This window comes from Saccopteryx leptura, chromosome 3, assembly GCF_036850995.1.
Source record: "Saccopteryx leptura isolate mSacLep1 chromosome 3, mSacLep1_pri_phased_curated, whole genome shotgun sequence".
Taxonomy (NCBI): domain Eukaryota; kingdom Metazoa; phylum Chordata; class Mammalia; order Chiroptera; family Emballonuridae; genus Saccopteryx; species Saccopteryx leptura.
Window position 1 is genome coordinate 98,882,522 of NC_089505.1, and position 20,364 is coordinate 98,902,885.

Genomic DNA, 20,364 nt, shown 5'->3' on the forward strand with positions numbered 1-20,364 from the left:
CAACGCTCTACCACTGAGCCAAACGGCCAGGGCCGATATTTGGTTTTTTCCCAGTGAAACAAACAGAGAATATGCTTGAACTATCTAGCCGCAGGATCAGGACTAAAGAGCGCAATGTCTTGACTTATGTGGACCAGGTGACCAATGAGACACTGAGCTTTTTCTTCACCATGCTATAAGACACCTCTGAAACCTGGTATTATGAATGTCTATGATTACTATGACACAGATGAAGCAGCTTTTGATGAATACAGACATAGGGCAAGTAAATGTTTGAGGCCCGCATCTATAAACAGGGCTTTGCTACAATCCCCATGTTGGGCAGATAAAATATATTATGCTCACTTTGTTAAAGATGGGACTGCCCACGTGGAGGCCCGTTGCCCAGGTGATATTAATGTGTATTGGGGGCCGGCTGTGGGCAGGCAGGATCCTTGTAGCCTGGGGCTTGGTTTTAGGACTAAGCCTTTCCCACCCTTTTTTTTTTTTTTTTAAGATTTTATTTATTCAATTTTCAGAGAGGGGAGAGAGAGAGAAAGAGAAGGGGAAGGAGCAGGAAGCATCAACTCCCATATATGCCTTGACCAGGCAAGCCCAGGGTATCGAACAGGCAACCTCAGCGTTCCAGGTCGATGCTTTATCCCACTGCGCCACCACAGGTCAGGCCTTTCCCACCCTTTTTGATGTGGGGTGGTGCAATCCCACCATGCCTCAGATAGGTGACTTTGTATTAGAGACTTCCTTATTTGTATATTGGATTACAGGTTTTGATTTCTACACTATAAAATGGGGGCAGACCGGGAGCTTGCTCTCTCAGTTCCTGAGATTAGCATTAGAGGAGAGAGCAGAGAGGAGAGCAGAGAAAGACCACGTGGAGGAGGCCAGGAGAGGCAGCCAAGATGGCGGAGTGCTGAAGGAAAAGCCAGTTTGTGCAGAGAGAAGGAGATGGGGACCAGAGGTGAATAAGGCTGGTGAACTAGAAACCTTTGATTCTAGGAAACTCAGATCCAAGTCAGTAGCTTTGTCAGCACTGAATGAGTGGGTTTTGGAGCCCAGTGTGTGTTTTTACTTGCCCGCCAGGTGCAAGCTAGGATTAAAGCTAATGGCCCACCAGTTCGTGGCTCTGTTGTTTCATTACCATCTGTCTGAATCCAGTGTGAACCTGCATAGGCCAGGCTGTTGTGATGGTGGCCACGGCAACTGGCCTTACACCCCAGAACCAAGACTTTTTTAAAATTTATTTTTATTGACTTTAGAGAGAGAGGAAAGAAGGGAGAGAGAGAAAGAGAAACATTAATTTGTTGTTCCACTTATTTATGTATTCATTGGTTGATTTTATTTATTATTTTTTTTAATTTTTAAAAAATTTTATTTATTCATTTTTAGAGAGGAGAAAGAGAAGGAGAGAGAGACAGAGAGGGAGAGAGAGGAGAGAGAGACAGAGAGAGAGAGAGAAGGGAGGAGAAGCTGGAAGCATCAACTCCCATATGTGCCTTGACCAGGCAAGCCCAGGGTTTCGAACTGGCAATTTCAGCATTTCCAGGTCGACACTTTATCCACTGCACCACCACAGGTCAGGCTATTTATTTATTTTTTTTTTAAGGATTTTATTTATTGATTTTAGAGAGAGGGGAGAGAAAGTGGAGGGAGGGAGGTGTAGGAAGCATCAACTCGTAGTAGTTGCTTCTCATATATGCCTTGACCAGGCAAGCCTCAGGTTTCGAACCAACAACCTCAGCATTCCAGGTCAATGCTTCATCTACTGTGCCATGACAGGTCAGGCATTCTTTTTTCCCCCCATTGGTTAATTTCTTTCTTTCTTTTTTTTTTTTTTTTTTTTACAGGGACAGAGAGAGAGTCAGAGAGAGGGATAGACAGACAGGAATGGAGAGAGATGAGAAACATCAATCATCAGTTTTTTGTTGCGGCACCTTAGTTGTTCATTGATTGCTTTCTCATATGTGCTTTGACTGTGGGTCTTCAGCAGACCAAGTAACCCCTTGCTCAAGCCAGCGACCTTGAGTCTAAGCTGGTGAGCTTTTTGCTCAAGCCAGATGAGCCTCCGCCCAAGCTGGTGACCTCGGGGTCTTGTACCTGGGTCCTTCCGCATCCCAGTCCGACCTTCTATCCACTGCGCCACTGCCTGGTCAGGCCCATTGGCTAATTCTTGTATGTGTCCTGACTGGGGATCAAACCCACAACCTTGGTGTACTGGGATGATGCTCTAACCAACTGAGTTAATTGGCCAGGCCTCAGAGCCAAGATTCTTTAAAAGGATTGTTTTATCTTTGAATATAGATGCCAAACAAGTTTGATAAATAAAGATTTATTTCTAGGGAGTATCTTAAAAAAACATATAGTCTTGCCCTGGCCAGTTGGCTTAGTGGTAGAGCATTGCCCCAGTGTGTGGATAACCTGGATTCAATTCCCAGTCAGAGCACACAGGAGAAGCGACCATCTGCTTCTTCACCCTCTAATCTTTCCCCCTCTTTCTCTCTTCCCCTCCTACAGCTGTGGCTTGATTGGTTTGAGCAAGTTGGCCCCAGGCACTGAGGATGGCTCTGTGGCCTCTGCCTCAGGTGCTAAAAATAGCTTGGTTGTGGAGCAAAGGAGCAATTGGCCCAGTTGGGCAGAGCATTGCCCCTTAGGGGGTTTGCCAGGTGGATCCCGGTCTTGGGGCTGAAGCGGGAGTCCATCAAGCTGCCCTCCTCTAACTTGAAAAAAAGAATAAATTATCATATACTTTTGAAACCTATATAATTCTATTAACCAGTGTCACCCCAATAAATTCAATAAAAATTTTAAAAATTATATAGTTAGTAATTTAATTTTTTGAGTAACTAGTATGTCAATAGCAACAGTTTTTTCTTTTGGTTTTGTTTTTTTATAGAGACAGAGAGAGAGTCAGAGAGAGGGATAGATAGGGACAGACAGACAGGAACGAAGAGAGATGAGAAGTATCAATCATCAGTTTTTCCTTGCGACACCTTAGTTGTTCATTGATTGCTTTCTCATATGTGCCTTGACCGTGGTGCTACAGCAGACCGAGTAACCCCTTGCTCGAGCCAGCGACCTTGGGTCCAAGCTGGTGAGCTTTGCTCAAACCAGATGAGCCTGCGCTCAAGCTGGCGACCTCAGGGTCTTGAACCTGGGTCCTCCGCATCCCAGTCCAATGCTCTATTCACTGCACTATCACCTGGTCAGGCTGGTTTTGTTTTTTGTTTTTGTTTTTTTTTGTTTTGTTTTTTGCATTTTTCTGAAGCTGGAAACAGGGAGAGACAGTCAGACAGACTCCCGCATGCGCCCGACCGGGATCCACCCGGCACGCCCACCAGGGGCGAAGCTCTGCCCACCAGGGGGCGATGCTCTGCCCATCCTGGGCGTCGCCATGTTGCGACCAGAGCCACTCTAGCACCTGAGGCAGAGGCCACAGAGCCATCCCCAGCGCCCGGGCCATCTTTGCTCCAATGGAGCCTTGGCTGCGGGAGGGGAAGAGAGAGACAGAGAGGAAGGAGGGTAGGGGGGTGGAGAAGCAAATGGGCGCTTCTCCTGTGTGCCCTGGCCGGGAATCGAACCCGGGTCCTCTGCACGCTAGGCCGACGCTCTACCGCTGAGCCAACCGGCCAGGGCTGGTTTTGTGTGTGAAGAACAATCCACAATATCAGTACTTCAATTCCCTTTTAAAAATGAGAAAGGAGCCTGACCAGGTGGTGGTGCAGTGGATAGAGCGTCAGACTGAGATGTGGAGGACCCAGGTTCGAGACCCCGAGGTCGCCAGCTTGAGCGCAGGCTCATCTGGTTTGAGCAAGGCTCACCAGCTTGAGCCCAAGGTGGTTGGCTCAAGCAAGGGGTCACTTGGTCTGCTGTAGCCCCCCGGTCAAGGCACATATGAGAAATCAATCGAACAACTAAGGAAGCACAATTAAGAATTGATGCTTCTCATCTCTCTCCCTTCCTGTCTGTCTGTCCCTCTCTCTGACTTTCTCTGTCTCTGCCTCAAAAAAAAAAAATGAGAAAGGATCAGTGTTGCAATGGTTTTATTTTTTTGCTACTATCATTTTGACATGCCTCCTTCTGCTTCGTCTTCTTTACATTTAGAAAACCTACCAACAGTTAGATTCAATGGACTGAACATCTAATGTTCTTTCATGCCAGGCATGGGCAGAGGAAAAAAGACCCAGGCTCAGTCTAGGACCTCAGTGAGCCCAAAGTCTGGCTAAAAAGCTGACAGGTACACTCAAGCAGGGATGAAGACCTGACTCAGTGTTCTAATGCAGGCCCAGAGTGAAGTGGGACTCCAGGAGCTGGGAATATCAGAGCTATTGATGGCCCTCACATCCAGACGATTAAAGCATCAGCAATTCCTGTCAAATGTGAATCTGTCAAACCTTTTGTCAATTAATACCAAAGACATAGTGCTGAGAAACTTGGCTATTTGAAATCGACACATCCCCCAACTGTCTAGAGAGGTAGGGCCAGATATGACACAGAGAAGCAGCCTGGATTACCAGCCCAGGTGCAGAGCCTCAGATAAGGGTTTTTCGTATACAACAGTCTACATTTATCTTAAATTTGTGGTATTCAAGAAAAGAGGACCATGTGTCTGCTTCTCAGCCTAAGCCAAATGTTAGCACCTTTCCACACAGTCCAGATTTTCTTTGAGCCTATTGATGCTGCTTTATTTCAATTTAACCTATTTTCTTTCTTCCTCTAAATTCTAGAATAACCTGTTTCTTCTTTTATTTAGTGAGATACCCCATGGTTCCTCTGGGTGCTTGCTGAATCAAGTTAATAAACCCAACTTTGTTCAACTACACCTGTGTCTCTGATGGTCTTTACCAGATTGACTTTATTATAAAATTCAAGCCCTCTCTGTTCATTCTTTCACTCATTTATTCATTCAACAAACATCTGTTTAGGCTATGCTCAGCTTTAGGTCCTGAAGACATGGTGGCAGAACAATTGGAAGTCTTTAATCTAGCCTAATTTCTCTCATTTTACCAACAGGGAAACCAAAGCTGGGAAGAAGTGGAAACTGCATTGTAAGGAGTGAGTGGGGAAAAAGCCCACAGTAGCTAGGGGTAGGGGTGGAAGCACAGCAAGGAGCCCTGGTTCTCCAACCACCAGCTAGAGTACCTGGTTATCTAGGAGTGGACTGACCAGCATTGGCACTGTAGACAAAAGGCACATCTTACCTTTCCCAAGGACTTTGGCTCTCCAGGTAATAACCCAGTAGGGGGCTTGAAGGTGCATCTCTTAATTCTCTTGCCTGTCCCACTGGATAAGTCAGTAAAAGAGGAGTGAGATGAGCCACCTGAGTGCCTCTTTTTAAGTACCAAATCCCTTCTCTTTTATTTATTTAGAGAAGGGGGGGAGATGGAGGAGGAGCAGGAAGCATCAATTCCTACATGTGCCTTGACCAGGCAAGCCCAGGGTTTCAAACCAGCGACCTCAGCATTCCAAGTCGATGCTTTATCCACTGCATCACCACAGGTCAGGCCCAAGTTCCTTCTCTTTCAAGATTAAGAGCAAAGGGGAAGGGCTGCCTTGGCATAGCTGCACTGCTTCATGGAGGCTGTGCTATTTAACCTGTGTGCCCAGACTCAAACCTAAATTAAACCCAGGCTCAAATCAGCTCAATATGACTTTAAATTTTCAGTTCTTAACCATCAGCTATTGGAAAGTGTTGGGAAGAGGCACACAGGACTAAAATTGAATCACGCAGAGGCATGGGGTTGCCCCCTGGACAAACTGTTAAACCTGCAGGGCATATGCTCATTTCTGTTTGAGTAGACTGAGGCAGGGGCACTTAATGGACTGTGGCCACTGCCTCTTGTGAACTTATCCCACGGGGCGCTACACAGGACCACTGTCTCCAAACAGCAGCCATCCAGGCTTGTTTTTTGCTTTCTTTCCTCTGGGTGGTGCAAAAACTCAAGGGTGTAATTTCTGGGTGGGGCGCTGATTTAGCAGCGGGCCGTCTTCTCGAGTGTCTCAGTTCCCGGATTCATTCTCTTTCCATTTTCCAATAGGGCAAATTGCGGCTTAGAAAGACAAAGAACTTCGGTAAAGCGGAAAAGCTGCCTAGCCCTAGACTATCCCTAAAAGGCCGCAAAGAAGGCAGCAGGACTGAGAAAGACCTCGAGAAGACCGAAGTTTACCACGGGTTAAAACCATAAAGTTGCGGAGCACCCCCGAGGCCTAGAGAGACCCAGACCCTCTAATCTAGTCCCACTCCTCTTCCAATTTCCGGACAGGGCGCGATTTCCGGTTCCGGCGGTGGGCTACAAAGCTCTGCACCCGAACCTTAGTCTCCCTTTCCCGGAGTCGATTGAAGGGTGTCCGCTCTTGTGGTGAGGTGTCCCGGTTTTGTTTCCCCGCCCTCTGGAGTGGCAAATGTGCAGGTGAACGCCTCCCCCCCCCCCCCCCCGGCTTTTCCCCCCAGCAGTTTGTTGGGAACGGAGGCCCCTGGCGTCCGCCGTCTTGAGGAGCCGGAAGCCCTGCCCTTGGGGGTCTGCGGGCTGTGCCACCTGGCGTTACGTTGGGCCTCGCCTCGGCTGAGAGGGAGCAGGTCCGGGTCTGGAGTCCCAGAAGCGCTCTGTCCAGGCCGCTGAGGCTCGCTGAGCCGCGCCCATATTGGTGGGAGGAGTTGGGCAGCTCCCCGCCTAGACGTCTAGGATTTTTATTTGGTTGAGTGGTTCCACCATCTCCTACTGTTTTGGCCTTGGACATGTTTTCTCTCTCCCCGGGCCTCAGTTTGCTTATCTGAATGGAAACGACAGTAACTGTTCCACTGGGCTACCGGGAGGATTGGATGAGGGAAAGCTGCCGCGGAGTGACTGGCCTGTAAAATTTAACAAATAGTTGTGGCTGCTGCTGCTGCTGATGATGATGATAGAGAAAACTGGGGCGGTAGAGAGTCGTATTAAGAGTACCTGGGTCCTGGGCCCTGGCCCCTGGCCGGTTGGCTCAGCGGTAGAGCGTCGGCCTAGCGTGCGGAGGACCCGGGTTCGATTCCCGGCCAGGGCACACAGGAGAGGCGCCCATTTGCTTCTCCACCCCTCCGCCGCGCCTTCCTCTCTGTCTCTCTCTTCCTCTCCCGCAGCCAAGGCTCCATTGGAGCAAAAGATGGCCCGGGTGCTGGGGATGGCTCTGTGGCCTCTGCCTCAGGCGCTAGAGTGGCTCTGGTCGCAACATGGCGACGCCCAGGATGGGCAGAGCATCGCCCCCTGGTGGGCAGAGCTCCCCCCCTGGTAGGCGTGCCGGGTGGATCCCAGTCGGGCGCATGCGGGAGTCTGTTTGACTGTCTCTCCCTGTTTCCAGCTTCAGAAAAATGCAAAAAAAAAAAAAAGAGTACCTGGGTCCTGGCCGGTTGTCTCAGTGGTAGAGTGTCGGCCTGGCGTGCAGGAGTCCCGGGTTCGATTCCCGGCCAGGGCACTCAGGAGACGTGTCCATCTGCTTCTCCACCCCTCCCCTTCTTCCTCTCTGTCTCTCTCTTCCCCTCCCGCAGCTGAGGCTCCATTGGAGCAAAGTTGGCCCGGGCGCTGAGGATGGCTCCATGGCCTCTGCCTCAGGTGGTAGAATGGCTCTGGTTGTAACTGAGCAGTGCCCCCTAGGGCAGAGCGTCGCCCCCTGGTGGGCGTGCCGGGTGGATCCTGGTCGGGCGCATTTGGGAGTCTGTCTGACTGCATCCACGTTTCCAACTTCAGAAAAATACAAAAAAAAAAAAAAAAAAAAGAGTACCTGGGCTTGACCTATGGTGGTGCAGTGGATAAAAAGTCGACCTGGAGCTCTGAGGTCGCCAATTCGAAACCTTGGGCTGGCTGGTCAAGGCACATATGGGAGTTGATGCTTCCTGCTCCTCCCCCTTTCTCTCTTTTTCTTTCTCCTCTCCAAAATGAATAAATAGCCTGACCAGGCGGTGGCGCAGTGGATAGAGCGTCAGACTGGGATGTGGAGGACCCAGGTTTGAAACCTCGAGGTCACCAGCTTGAGCGCGGGCTCCTCTGGTTTGAGCAAAGCTCACCAGCTTGGACCCAAGATCGCTGGCTCAAGCAAGGAGTTACTTGGTCTGCTGTAGCCCTAGGGGTCAAGGCACATATGAGAAGGCAATCAATGAACAACTAAGGTATCGCAACAAAAAACTGATGATTGATGCTTCTCATCTCTCCGTTCCTGTCTGTCCCTATCTGTCCCTCTCTTTCTCACCCTGTCTCTGTAAAAAAAACAAAAAAAACAATGAATAAATAAAATCTTAAAAAAAAAAAAGTTGTCTGACCTGTGGTGGTGCAGTGGATCAAGAGTCGACCTAGAACACTGAGGTCGCCGGTTCAAAACCCTGAGTTTGCCTGGTCAAGCACATATGGGAGTTGATGCTTCCTGCTCCTCCCTCCTTCTCTCTCTCTCTCTCTCCTATAAAATGAATAAACAAAAATTAAAAAAAAAAAAAGTGCCCGAGTGGCTAAGAGGAGCGTGTAGAACGGGTTGGGAAGCTTTTTGGCTGAGCGAGCCATGAACGCCACATATTTTAAAATGTAATTCTGTGAGATCCATACAACTACCCGTGTATGTACGCATTATCCAATAAAAATTTGGTGTTGTCCCGGAGGACAGCTGTGATTGGCTCAACCTTGAGACCTGACCTACTGACAAATGAGACTTACTTTTAGAAGCCAGGGTTGTAATAGTCCTTGGTGCTGCAAACTAGAATTATTATAAGGGGTGTTACCCTAAGTGGGTTAGGGGTTTTCACTCAGAAAGGTTTTCCTCTTGAGTTGTGAGTTGTGTTTAAGAAGAAAACAATACAGAAAGGTATAAAGTGGAAAATGCTCCCTTCTTCACTGTTCCTGCCCCTCGTAAGTAAATGCAGTAAATGTCTTCGATAAACTTCCAGGTAGTGTTTGTGGGTAGGTCAGGTCTATACATGCTTATGTATATGTATTTTTAATTTCCTCAGATGGGATCATATTATGCATATTGATCTGCACCTTGGTGATGTGATCAGTTTTGACCATCTTCACATATGTACACTCACAGCCCTACTTCATTCTTTACAAGGCTCGCACAGTATCCCACTGAGGGGCTGACAGTACTTTATTTAACCATTTTCCTGTTGATGGTCACTTCAGTTCCCAAATTTTGCTTACCTACAATCTTTCATCTACCCTCTCCTTAACTAAAAAAAATTTTTTTTATCCAAAGCACCTCTGAGTTATGGCAATATTTTACTTTTGTCCTAATCATTCTAGTTAGTAACTAACTTTTGAGATGAGCATACCTTTTATTTGCTGGTATGGTAATATAATTGCTGTACTTCAAGAATATTCAAGCTGTCGAGTCTAAAATCAATTCAGAACTCCTAGAAAATAAGTCAGGGAAGCATTAGAAATAGGTGAGCTGACAACTAGTTAATGTAGGGCCCCTTGTCATTGTTGGCCTCTGTCAGTTACCTGGGAAACAGATTTGAGTGTCTGAAGGTAGTGGTTTTTATTTATTGATCTTAAAGAGAAACATTGGTTTGTTCCACTGATTGATGCATTCATTAGTTGATTTTTTAAAAAAGATTTTGTTTTAGAGAGAGGAAAGAATAAATATTTATTTCACTGATTTTAGATAGAGGTAGGAACATTGATCTGTTCCTATATGTGCCCTGACTGGGGATTGAACCAGCAACCACTATGCTTTGTGACAATGCTTAATCAACTAAGCTATCTGGCCAGGCCTGATTTTATTTTATTTTGTTTTATTTTATTTTTATTTTATTTTACAGAGAGAGAGGAGGTGGGGGAGTGAGAAGCATCAACTCAGTTGCTTCACTTCCGTTGTCCAGTGCTTGCTGCTGCCTTTTTTTTTTTTTTTTTTTTTTTTTTTTCATTTTTCCGAAGCTGGAAATGGGGAGGCAGTCAGACAGGCTCCCACATGCGCCCGACCGGGATCCACCCGGCATGCCCACCAGGGGGCGATGTTCTGCCCCTCTGGGGTGTCGCTCTGTTGCATCCAGAGCCATTCTAGCGCCTGAGGCAGAGGCCACAGCCATCCCCAGCGCCCTGGCCATCTTTGCTCCAATGGAGCCTTGGCTGCGGGAGGGGAAGAGAGAGACAGAGAGGAAGGAGAGGGGGAGGGGTGGAGAAGCAGATGGGCGCTTCTCCTGTGTGCCCTGGCTGGGAATCGAACCTGGGACTCCTGCACGCCAGGCTGACACCCTACCGCTGAGCCAACCAGCCAGGGCGCTTGCTGCTGCTTTGGTGTATGTGCCTTGACCCGGCCAGCCTAGGGTTTCAAACAGCAACCTCAGAGTTCCAGGCTGACACTCTATCCACTGTGCCACCACAGGCCAGGCCAGGGCTGATTTTAAATGTCAACACTTCTGTGTAGACTAGGGAGGAATTAGTTCTTGGGGGAGGGGAGTTGTTAATGAAAAAGAGGTGATCTCTGGTAACTGACCACATCATAGGGCTGATATTCTTTGACTGGACATACTTTGATGTGAAAATTAACTTAATCATTACTGTCATTTGAGTTTCTCCTCCTTCCCTCTGTAACTAAATTAACATAGTGTGTGATTTTCCTATAAATAACCCCTCTATTGGACTGGGGCCCTAACCCAAATGAAGCAAAGCCTTTTTTTCCTGGCACTTTACAGGTATTTGATTTGCTTATCTCCTTTCTGGTATGGTGGTTTTGCTCATCTTGGAGCGATTAGGCATCCTAAGAGATTCTGAGTTCAAATTCCCAAACACTGAGTAGCTTAGGATCTTGATTTTAACAGCAGGCTTTTCTCTTTCTCTCTCTCTCTCTCTTTTTTTTTTTTGAGTCTTGGCTGGTAGCTCCTAAAGTATCACTTGCTATTTTTTTCATCATGAAAGATGGGGGAGGTAGAAAAGACAGTAGGATAGATGTAAATGAACAGACGGTTTTCTTTTTATTTTAGAGAAGAGAGAGAGAAGGGGGAGGAGCAGGAAGCATCACCTCCTATATGTGCCTTGACCGGGCAAGCCCAGGTTTTGGAAGTGGTTACCTCAGTGTTCCAGGTCTACGCTTTATCCACTGTGCCACCACAGGCCAGGCAGAACAGACCGTTTTCTTGTCTGTCCTAGCACCTCTTTATAATTTGCTTTTGGACATTGCAGGTACTCCGTAAGATGGTTGGAGGAAACATATCCATGATTTTAAAGATTTTTTTCTTTCCCTATAAATCATGTGTATATATAGTTTTTGTTTTAGTAGAATGATAATGTAAAATACTTTGTAGTGAGAGGCGAAGTAGATGAAAGGTTCTCGAGTTAACAAGGCTAGCATTCTTCATTCTTTATTCTTTCTGCTTTGATAATCTACATTTTTCTTTTTTTTTTTTTTTCCTGAAGCTGGAAACGGGGAGAGACAGTCAGACAGACTCCCGCATGCGCCTGACCGGGATCCACCCAGCACGCCCACCAGGGAGCGATGCTCTGCCCACCAGGGGGCGATGCTCTGCCCCTCCGGGGCGTAGCTCTGCTGGGACCAGAGCCACTCCAGCGCCTGGGGCAGAGGCCAAGGAGCCATCCCCGGGCCATCTCTGCTCCAATGAAGCCTCCCTGCGGGAGGGGAAGAGAGAGACAGAGAGGAAGGAGAGGGGGAGGGGTGGAGAAGCAGATGGGCGCTTTCCCTGTGTGCCCCGGCCGGGAATCGAACCCGGGACTTCCGCACGCCAGGCCGACGCTCTACCACTGAGCCAACCGGCCAGGGCCGATAATCTACATTTTTCATTTTGGTAAACCATTGACACATTTTCTCAATTGTGTCAATTGATCCAGCAAGAGGAAACAAAAATAGAAGTTCTAGTAGCTTTATTAAGAAAACCTATTAGCCTGACCAGGCGGTGGCGCAGTGGATAGAGCGTCGGACTGGGATGTAGAGGACCCAGGTTCGAGACCCCCGAGGTCACCAGCTTGAGCGTGGACTCATCTGGTTTGAGCAAAAAGCCCACCAGCATGAACCCAATGTCGCTGGCTCTAGCAAGGGGTTACTTGGTCTGCTGAAGGCCCGCGGTCAAAGCACATGTGAGAAAGCAATCAATGAACAACTAAGGTGTTGCAAAGTGCAATGAAAAACGAATGATTGATGCTTCTCATCCGTTCCTGTCTGTCTGTCCCTGTCTATCCCTCTCTCTGACTCACTCTCTGTCCCTGTAAAAAATAAATTAATTAATTTAAAAAAAAAAGAATTAGAAAACCTATTAAAACAAAACCAGCCCTGGCTGGATAGCTTAGTTGGTTAGAGCATCGTCCCAATGCGTGGAGGTTGCTGGTTCTATCCTTAGGGCACAGACAGGAAAGATTGATGTTCCTGTCTATTTGTTTCTCTCTTTCCCTTCCTCTCTGTAAATCAAGAAGATAAACAAAAAAAACAGAAAAGAGAACTGATCATTGCCAGCAGGGGAGTGGGATTAGGAGGATGGGTAAAAAAAGTTAAGGGATTAAGCAATACAAATTGGGCCCTGGCCAGGTAGGTTAGGTAATTGGAGTGTCATCCCAATGTGCCAGGGTTGTGGGTTCAGTCCCTGGTCAGGGCACATCCAAGAGTCAGCCAATGAATGCTTGGATAAGTAGGACTACAAACCAATGTTTCTGTCTCAAATCAATAAAAAAAAATTTGTTAAAAGAAATAGATATTGGTTCAGGGGTCGTCAAACTTTTTATAAAAACCGTCCACTTTTGCAGTGCTGGTCAACCTGGTTTCTACCGCCCACTAGTGGGCATTCCAGCTTTCATGGTGGGCCAATTGTGGCACCGTTTGGTTGCTCTGCTATTGCCCACCATGAAAGCTAAAAGCCCACTAGTAGGCGGTAGGGACCAGGTTGACCAGCACTGCAAAAGTGGGCGGTTTTTATAAAAAGTTTGACGACCCCTGGTAGGGATATAAAGTTCAACATAAGGAATATAGTCAATAGTAGTATAATTGTGTATGGTGCCAGGTGGGTACTTGAGTTTTTTTTGTGTGTCAGAGAGAGGGACCCATAGGGAGAGACAAGACAGGAAGGGGAAGAGATGAGAAACATCAATTCTTCGTTGCGGTTCCTTAGTTGTTCATTGATTAATTACTCATATGTGCCTTGACCTGGGGGGGGGGGCTCCAGCAGAGCGAGTGACCCCTTGCTTGAGCCAGTGACCTTGGGTCCAAGCTGGTGAGCTTTTGCTCAAACCCGATGAGCCCGCACTCTGGCTGGCAACCTCGGGATCTCAAACCTGGTCTTCTGCATCCCAGTCTGATGCTCTATCCCAGGGGTCAGGAACCTTTTTGGCTGAGAGAGCCATGAATGCCACATATTTTAAAATCTAATTCCGTGAGAGCCATACAACGACCTGTGTGCATTATGCATTATCCAATAAAAATTTGGTGTTGTCCTGGAGGACAGCTGTGATTGGCTCCATCCACCCGCAACCATGAACATGAGTGGTAGGAAATGAATGGATTGTAATACATGAGAATGTTTTATATTTTTAACGTTACTATTTTTTTATTAAAGATTTGTCTGCGAGCCAGATGCAGTCATGAAAAGAGCCACATCTGGGTCGCGAGCCATAGGTTCCCGACTCCTGCTCTATCCACTGCGCCACTAGCTGGTCAGGCAGGTACTTGAATTATTTGGGGGATCACTTTGTAAATTATATAATTGTCTAACAACTATCTGTACACCCGAAACTGATATAAAATAATACTGAATATCAACAGTAATTGAAAAATAAAATAGAAAAAAACCCCACAAGCCTTACCTGTGGTGGCGCAGTGGATAGAGTGTTGACCTAGAACACTGAGGTTGCTGGTAGGAGGCCCTGGCTTGCCTGGTCAAGGCACATATAAGAAGTAATCGAGCCCTGGCTGGTTGTCTCAGCGGTAGAGTGTCGGCCTAGCCTGCGGAGGACCCGGGTTCGATTCCGGCCAGGGCACACAGGAGAAGCACCCATTTGCTTCTCCACCCTTCCGTCACGCTTTCCTCTCTGTCTCTCTCTTCCCCTCCCGCAGCCAAGGCTCCATTGGAGCAAAGATGGCCCGGGCGCTGGGCATGGCTCTGTGGCCTCTGCCTCAGGTGCTAGAGTGGCTCTGGTCGCGACATGGCAACGCCCAGGATGGGCAGAGCATCGCCCCCTGGTGGGCAGAGCATCGCCCCTGGTGAGCGTGCCGGTTGGATCCCGGTCGGGCGCATGCGGGAGTCTGTCTGACTGTCTCTCCCTGTTTCCAGCTTCAGAAAAATGGAAAAAAAAAAAAAGAAGTAATCAGCCATGGCCGGTTGGCTCAGTGGTAGAGCATCGGCCTGGCATGCGGAAGTCCCGGGTTCGATTCCCGGCCAGGGTACACAGGAGAGGTGCCCATCTGCTTCTCCACCCCTCCCCCTCTCCTTCCTCTCTCTCTGTTCCCCTCCTGCAGCCGAGGCTCCATTGGAGCAAAAGATGGCCCAGGCGCTGGGGATGGCTCCTTGGCCTCTGCCCCAGGCGCTAGAGTGGCTCTGGTCGCGACAGAGCGACGCCCCGGATGGGCAGAACATCGCCCCCTGGTGGGCGAGCCGGGTGGATCCCGGTCGGATGCATGCGGGAGTTTGTCTGACTGCCTCCCCGTTTCCAGCTTCAGAAAAATACAAAAAAAAAAAAAAAAAAAGAAGTAGTTAATAACTAAAGTGAAACAACTATTATCTTGCCCCCCCCAGAATCAATAAATAAATCATATATGGCCTGACCTGTGGTGGTGCAGTGGATAAAGCGTTGTCCTGGAAACGCTGAGGTCGCTGGTTCAAAACCTTGGGCTTGCCTGGTCAAGGCACATATGGGAGTTGATGCTTCCTACTTCTCCCTCACCCTTCTCTCTCTCTCACTCTCCTCTCTAAAAGTTAATAAAAAAAAGAAAATTTAGCCTGATCAGGCAGTGGCACAGTGGATAGAGCGTCAGACTGGGATGCAGAGGACCCGGGTTCGAGACCCCGAGGTCGCCAGCTTGAGCGTGGGCTCATCTGGTTTGAGCAAGGCTCGCCAGCTTGAGTCCGAGGTGGCTGGCTCAAGCAAGGGGTTACTCGGTCTGCTGAAGGCCCGTGGTCAAGGCACATATGAAAAAGCAATCAATGAACAACTAAGGTGTTGCAACGTGCAATGAAAAACTAATGATTGATGCTTCTCATCTCTCTCCGTTTTTTTTGTTTGTTTGTTTGTTTTTAATTTTTATTTTTTACAGAGACAGAGAGTGAGTCAGAGAGAGGGATAGATGGGGCCAGACAGGAACAGAGAGAGATGAGAAGCATCAATCATTAGTTTTTCATTGCACATTGCATCACCTTAGTTGTTCATTGATTGCTTTCTCATATGTGCCTTGACCGCAGGCCTTCAGCAGACCGAGTAACCCCTTGCTGGAGCCAGCGACCTTGGGTTCAAGTTGGTGGGCTTTTGCTCAAACCAGATGAGCCTACGCTCAAGCTGGCGACCTTGGGGTCTCGAACCTGGGTCCTCTGCATCCCAGTCCGACGCTCTATCCACTGTGCCACCGCCTGGTCAGGCTCTCTCTCCGTTTTTGTCTGTCTGTCCCTGTCTGTCTCTCTCTGATTCACTCTCTGTCTCTGTAAAAAAAAAAAAAAAAAAAATTTAAATCATACGTGTATTTGCGTGTATATATATGCATCTCTGAAAAGAAAACCTGTGAATGTCAGAAAGCTGAGCCCTGGCTATGGAGTTCAGTTGGTTAGAACGTCTTCCTGATATTCCAAGGTTGCTGGCTCAATCCCTGGTCAAGGCACATATAAGAATCAACCAATGAATGAGTAAATAAGTGGGACAACAAATCTGTGTTTCTCTTTTTTTTCTCTCTCTCTTTCTCTCTTTCCCTACCTCTTTTTTTTTTTTTTAATTTTATTTATTTATTTTTTACAGAGAGAGTGAGTCAGAGAGAGGGATAGACAGGGACAGACAGACAGGAACGGAGAGAGATGAGAAGTGTCAATCAGTTTTTCATTGTGTGTTGCAACACCTTAGTTGTTCATTGATTGCTTTTTCATATGTGCCTTGACCACGGGCCTTCAGCAGACCGAGCAACCCCTTGCTCGAGCCAGCGACCTTGGGTTCAAGCTGGTGGGCTTTTGCTCAAACCAGATGAGCCTGCACTCAAGCTGGCGACCCCGGGTTCTCAAACCTGGATCTTTTGCATCCCAGTCCGATACTCTACCCACTGCGCCACCGCCTGGTCAGGGTCCCTACCTCCTTTCTAAAAAAAAAAAAAAAAAAAAAATTTGAGGTCAGAAAGCTGATGGAACCTGGGTCTGGACCAGATCCAGGAGATCAGGATCGTTTTAGTAGCCTTTGTGGTCTGTTTTTTTTTTTGTTTTTTTTTTTGTTTTCTGTTTTTTGTTTTTTTAATCTTTTTAGTGATCCTTTTTTTATTTTATTTATTCATTTTTAGAGAGGAGAGGGAGAGAGACAGAGAGAGAGGAGAGAGAGACAGAGAGAAGGGGGGAGGAGCTGGAAGCATCAACTCCCATATGTGCCTTGACCAGGCAAGCCCAGGGTTTCGAACCGGCAACCTCAGCATTTCCAGGTCGAGGCTTTATCCACTGTGCCACCACAGGTCAGGCTGTTGTTTTTTTTTTTTTAAGTTTATTTATTTATTTTTTTTCCGAAGCCAGAAATGGGGAGGCAGTCAGACACACTCCCGCATGCACCCAACCGGGATCCACCAAGCATGCCCACCAGGGGGCGATGCTCTGCCCATCTGGGGCGTCACTGTTGCAACCAGAGCCACTCTAGTGCCTGAGGCAGAGGCCACAGAGCCATCCCAAGCACCCGGGCCATCTTTGTTCCAGTGGAGCCTCAGCTGCGGGAGGGGAAGAGAGAGACAGAGAGGAAGGAGAAGGGGAGGGGTGGAGAAGCAGATGGGCGCTTCTCCTGTGTGCCCTGGCCGGGAATCGAACCCAGGACTCCTGCACGCCAGGCCGACGCTCTACCACTGAGCTCACCGGCCAGGGCCGTGTGGTCTGTTTTTGTTAACCCTGACATTTCTCTTTGTGCCTAGGAGCCTGAATCATCCTTTTCTGGAGTTCCAGAATGGAGACTGAAGGAGACACAGAGACACAAAGAAATAGAGAAGTCCAGAATGATCAAATAATGTCACTGCCAAATGAGGTGATGGCTAAGAAGCCAGAAGATTTCCTCATAGCGGCTGCCCAGGGCCAGGTTCCACGAGAGCCTTCTGAGCACCCACCAGAGAGCCTTGATGAAGAATGTGTCGAAGATGTTGAGACCATGCCAGGAAGGAATCCTCTCAACCCTGTGGCCTTCAGGCAGATGTTCAGAAAGTTCCGCTATGAGGATGCAGCTGGGCCCAGGGATGTCCTCAGACGTCTCCTGGTGCTTGCTAGGCAGTGGCTGAGACCTGATATTCACACAAAGGAGCAGATTGTGGAAATGCTGGTACAGGAGCAATTCCAGGCTGTCCTGCCTGAGGAGCTCAGAGCTCAGGTGCAGAAATGTCAGCCCGGGGTCAGATTCACTGGCTAAGTCTCACTGCTCAGTTGTTCAGCCTACATATGAGATGTTTGGTTAAAGGTTCTCTTTGTTGCAAGTTTCTACAGTCACGGGGAATCTGAACCCCGGTTTTCTTTTGAGTTTGCCTTTGACTGATTGTAATAAGAATCTATCAAAGCCCTGCCTGGACCTCTTTTTGCCTGAGGCAGCTCTATTTCCTGGGACTGAACTCAAGAAGGAGTTTCTCTGCCCTCTTGTTAGGACAATCAGCCTGCTGCTTGTTTTTGCTCTGCTGAATGTCTCCTTTTTTGCACTTTGTGACATCCTTTAATATATTGTTTTTATGTACCCAAAGAGGTAATTCTTTTTTTTTTTCCAAAGAGGTAATTCTTTATCTTTTCAGAATTACTGATTTTGCTATCGTGGCATGAGTGGGAACTTCTGTAACCCCACCAGTAACTCATTTGGGATGTCCTTGAAATATTAAAGTTTGGTTCTTGATAAAAATGTTCTGTGGTATTTTACCAGTATAGCTCTTAGTAGTCAACATTTGAGAAAGAATTATCAGGAACGGTAGAGCTAGAGATAAGAACTATGACCCGTATTCGCTGAGCTGGGAAATAGGAACAGGCCAGGCCTTTGTTTTCAAAGTCAGAATTTAAATTGGACAAATGGGATCATAAGAGGTAAGGAACTCTTAAGCAGAGCTGTTCGAATTGGTCTTAATCCATTTCCATTACCTTTGTTCTACAGCTTGTTGTCCTGCAGAACTAAAGCCATCTGACAGTCTTGGTCTTCCCGAAACAGGTTATCCTTCCTTTCTGTGTATGGAGACCTGTACTTTGGCTGACAGCTGAGACAGAGCCACCATAGCTGTGGTGGAGACAAAGTAAACAGCAGCTGCTTCCCCAGCATGACCCAGTCTGAGGAGCCTGTCTGCCCTTGTAGCCTGGCTCTTGGATTTATAGATCTGCTCCAGTAACAAACTTAGTGCCAAATCACAACTAATCTTTTGGGTTAGGGTAGATTAGCTCCATGCTGTTTGTTAAGTAATCCTTTTGTTTTGTTTTGTTTTTGTGACAGACGGATAGATAGGGACAGACAGGAAAAAGGGAGAGAGATGAGAAGCATCAGTTCTTCGCTGCGACACCATAGTTGTTCATTGATTGTTTTCTCAAATGTGCCTTGACCGGAGGGCTACAGCAGACTGAGTGGCTCCTTGCTTGAGCCAGTGACCTTGGACTTGAGCTGGTGAGCTTTGCTCAAACCAGATGAGCCTGTGCTCAAGCTGGCGATCTTGGGGTCTCGAACCTGAGTCTTCCATGTCCCAGTCCTATGCTCTATCCACTGTGCCACCCCCTGGTCAGGCTTTTTTTTTTTTTTTTTAGATTTTAGTTATTTTTAAAGAGAAGGGAGAGAGAAGGGAGGAGGAGCAGGAAGCATCCACTCCCATATATGCCTTGACCAGGCAAACTCGGGGCTTTGAACCGGCAACCTCAGTATTCCAGGTCAATGCTTTGTCCACTGCACCACCACAGGTCAGGCGTATTCCTTTTTTTTTTAGGTTTTTATTTATTGAGTTCACAGGTAGAGGAGGGGGTGAGTGGAATTGAAAAGTAGTTGCTTCACTCTAGCTGTTCAGTTGTTGCTTGTCATATGTACCTTGACTGGGCAAGCCCAGGAATTTGAACCAGTGTTCCAGGTCAGTGTTCTATCCACTGCACCACCACAGGCCAGGCTGTTTAGTATTTCTTATGCCTTGGGACTGACTATTCTAGATGCTAGAATACAAATATAAATTATGTAAAAAAGAAGAGGGAAGTGCCATGTTAGGAAACTGACATTAAACTGGAGTAGGACAGAAGCATGGGGATGCAAAGACTTTTTATTTTTTTATTTTTTATTTTATTCATTTTATTTTATTTTATTTTTTTCATTTTTCTGAAGCTGGAAACAGGGAGAGACAGTCAGACAGACTCCCGCATGCGCCCGACCGGGATCCACCCGGCACACCCACCAGGGGCAGTGCTCTGCCCCCCAGGGGGCGATGCTCTGCCCATCCTGGGCGTCGCCATATTGCGACCAGAGCCACTCTAGCGCCTGAGGCAGAGGCCACAGAGCCATGCCCAGCGCCCGGGCCATCTTTGCTCCAATGGAGCCTTGGCTGCGGGAGGGGAAGAGAGAGACAGAGAGGAAAGCGCGGCGGAGGGGTGGAGAAGCAAATGGGCGCTTCTCCTATGTGCCCTGGCCGGGAATCGAACCCGGGTCCTCCGCACGCTAGGCCGACGCTCTACCGCTGAGCCAACCGGCCAGGGCTATTTTATTCATTTTAGAGAGAGAGGGAAAGAGAGAGAGAAGGGGGGAGGAGCTGGAAGCATCAACTCCCATATGTGCCTTGACCAGGCCGTCCCAGGGTTTCGAACCGGCGACCTCAGCATTTCCAGGTCGATGCTTTATCCACTGCGCCACCACAGGTCAGGCTGCAAAGACTTTAATGTTTGAGGAATGGTGAATAAAAAGGCAAGTGTACTATGCCTTTAACTAGGTTAAGATATTTTGAAAATTTATTTTAGAGGAAGGGAGAAAGAAACAATCTTTCTGTATGTTCTCTGACCGGGGATTGAACTGGCAACCTTTATGTAGCCAGATGATGCCTTAACCAACTGAGCTGTCTTCCCAGGGCTAGGTTAAGCTTTTTTTATATTCTTAATGCTAAAGGTAAGTTTAATATTGGGAAAGGAATTAGTAATACTTATAGATAGGGTCCTAGTATTGTCAGTACTTCAGTTTGTTCAGACATTCTGAAGGTATTTCCTTTAGTCCACAGGGATCAGGAACTCCTGGTGTTAAGGAACTTCCTGGTCTGTACCAATTTCTTAGCTGTTTCAGT

The 20,364-nt window shown here is 47.6% G+C and overlaps 1 long non-coding RNA gene across 1 annotated transcript; it reads left to right on the forward strand.

Moving 5' to 3' along the window:
- The first annotated feature begins 6,264 nt into the window (after nucleotides 1-6,264).
- On the forward strand, nucleotides 6,265-17,981 carry LOC136397547 (uncharacterized). The gene is made up of 2 exons (XR_010749880.1): nucleotides 6,265-6,404; nucleotides 17,023-17,981. It is a non-coding gene; the product is annotated as an uncharacterized lncRNA (long non-coding RNA).
- Nucleotides 17,982-20,364: the final 2,383 nt, after the last annotated feature.